General features: G+C 40.9%; 1 long non-coding RNA gene across 1 annotated transcript; it reads right to left on the bottom strand.

Annotated features, from left to right (window-relative positions):
* Positions 1–1,307: 1,307 nt before the first annotated feature.
* Positions 1,308–1,945, bottom strand: LOC311025488. The gene is made up of 3 exons (XR_014598389.1): positions 1,891–1,945; positions 1,527–1,792; positions 1,308–1,402 (listed from the first exon to the last, which is right to left on the bottom strand). It is a non-coding gene; the product is annotated as an uncharacterized lncRNA (long non-coding RNA).
* Between the last annotated feature and the right edge of the window lie 669 nt (positions 1,946–2,614).

A 2,614-nucleotide genomic window follows, 5' to 3' on the forward strand; every position in this document is an offset into this window, starting at 1 on the left:
CCAAAATTTTCGCACCGTTAGTGCCACGAGACTCGGCTGAAGACACTGATGACTTTTATTTTTTCCTAGTGTCAGAATTGTGGACGCTAGGGCGAGTTAGAAATGCTGTTCATATCAGGTTTCTTTGAAAATCTGCTTCTAAATTAACATTGGAGCGGATGACGAGAAAACCTGACTTGGCCGCGCTTAGAGGTTGCTAGTTCAAATTCTGTAAATCGCACAGACTTTTTGAGCACATTGTGAGCGACAGGACAAGTTTGTCTACAAAATTGGAAAATATCACGTCTGTAGAGTGAAGATTGTGGCCGGGAGGAGTTTGGAAAGGAAAAAGATCTGAGAAGCCCCCACACTCTAAGCGATGATGTCACGCACTCTAGCCCAGAAGGTTCCGCGCAATACACACCCATTGAAATCTCAGGATTTCTCCCAAAACGATCATGGTCATTGAACAGTGATTGATCAAAAACTATATGAGCTATTGAAACGCGGATTGGCACACCAGCACACAAGACTTGTGTCTACGTTTTAGAGTTTAAATGGAGTTTCTAGGTGAAAGTATGACTGAGAAGCAGGCGTTTGAAAAGCTACATTTTCTGCTTTTTTTTTTTCGCTCGTCCCATTCATTCCTATGGGAATTTTTGAGGTGGTTTTTCGCGACTTACGTCGCGAAAAATTAATATTCTGGACTTCTTTTAAGTAGCACACCGATCCCGATCAAGGCGCACGTTTTGATGTAACATTCCCCTAGGTGCTCGTTTTTGTTCGGTAGGAGTAGCGAATCAAAAAAACGGGAGGAGGAATAATAATAAGAAGAAAAAACACGCAGGAGAACAATAGGTGGCTGTGCTTCGCACAGCCACCTACTGTTTGTCTCTGCAAACAGTAGGTGGCTGTGCTTAGCACTGCCTCCCTAACTAGAAAATTCCCCCGCCGGGAAATTTTGAGAGGGAGGCAGTGGGCCGCCGCCCGGGGGTGTGGCCAACATCTGATGCCGAGTGGGGTGTGCCTTCAGAGTTGGCTCATGAGTGGACGTGTCAAATGTGGAGTGGATAAAGCGTCGATGATATACTCCTTCCCGTTCATCAGCTCTGGGGACATCCAAGATGGCCGCCGAGTAGGACGTGTCTTCAGCAAAAGAAACCTGCCGACTGCCAATGCTGTTTGGAGCAAAGCAATGAACACTTACCTCTGTAATATTACATGCTTCCCCTTCATGTTTCCTCTCTTCATTATTGGTTATTAAATTGCATTTCTTGACACATTTCAAATACTTATACAAAGCACTCGTCAAACAAAACATTCTTTTTCATGTGTTTATTTATCTAACAGTCTATGCACTTTCATGATGCGAGTATGCTCAGGGGTCAGAGGGATGTTTGGCTGCGATGATCTTCCATGATGTCTGCAAACACACAAAAACAGACACGATTAAGACTGATAAGTATTACAGCAGCAAGGATTAAGTCAAGTCAAACTCATCCAGATACAATACAGTCATTGAATACACAATGGTAAATGTGCCTTACATGTCTTGTGCTGGGTGGCTGTCTTAGAGGTTTCTAGAGTCTGTTGTGTCACCGATGTGGGTTTCCCTCATACGTGCGTACGTGGCAGAGAGAAGTGTGGTGTAAACAAAAAAAAACAAAGTACAAATTAGTGCAGCACACATTGTTCCATTGGACATTATTACAGTGGTTTGGTGTCACAATGACTCCTTACTTGTCTGCTGGCTTGAAGTGTCTTCATCGGTGTTCCTCTGGAGGTCTTCTTCCTGGGTCTGTTGTTACTCTTCCTAGAACATCAAAAACATTATTTTAATAATTTTTCAAAAGTTTTGTGTAAGCATTTATTCACTCATTCAATGAAGATACACTGGTAAATGTCCCTTACTTGTTCTCTCATGGGATCGTGTCTCCAATGGACAGAGATCTGCTGCAGGTCTTCTTCATGGTGGGGAGTGTCTTCTTCCTGGGAGTCTTCTTTCTAGTTTTCTTTCTGCCCCTGGATTTAAAAGACATAAATAAGTTTACATGTGTTAAAGCATTATGTAAACACTTGACCAGGACATAAAATGTAATGAAATAGTACTTCCCTTTTTTGTGGTCTTCTTCCTGGGAGTCTTTCTGGATCTTTAATCACATCACAGGATATTAAAGACATGGTTAGTAAATTACATGTTTCAAAGCATCATGTAAACAGTTTGCCAAAAAAAGGAATGAAATAATATTTCCCTTTTTTGTGGTCTTCTTTCAAGGGAGTCTTCTTTCTGGATCTCTAATGACAAGATATCAAAGATATGGGTCAATTACATGTTTCAAAGCATCATGTAAACACTGCCAAAAAATGTAATGAAATAATACTTCCCTTTTTTGTGGTCTTCTTTCAAGGGAGTCTTCTTTCTGGATCTCTAATGAAAGGATATAAAAGATATGGGTCAATAACATGTTTCAAAGCATCATGTTTACAATTTGCCAAAAAATGTAATGAAATAATACTTCCCTTTTTTTTTTTTTTTTTTTTTGGTGTTTTTGTGGTTTTTTTTGTTTTGTGTTTTTTTGCTGTGTCCGTCTGGTCCGCTGTCATCTGGTCCGCTGTCATCTGGTCCGCTGTCATC

The sequence above is a fragment of the Eutrigla gurnardus genome (assembly GCF_963514095.1).
Source record: "Eutrigla gurnardus genome assembly, chromosome: 15".
NCBI classification, from domain to species: domain Eukaryota; kingdom Metazoa; phylum Chordata; class Actinopteri; order Perciformes; family Triglidae; genus Eutrigla; species Eutrigla gurnardus.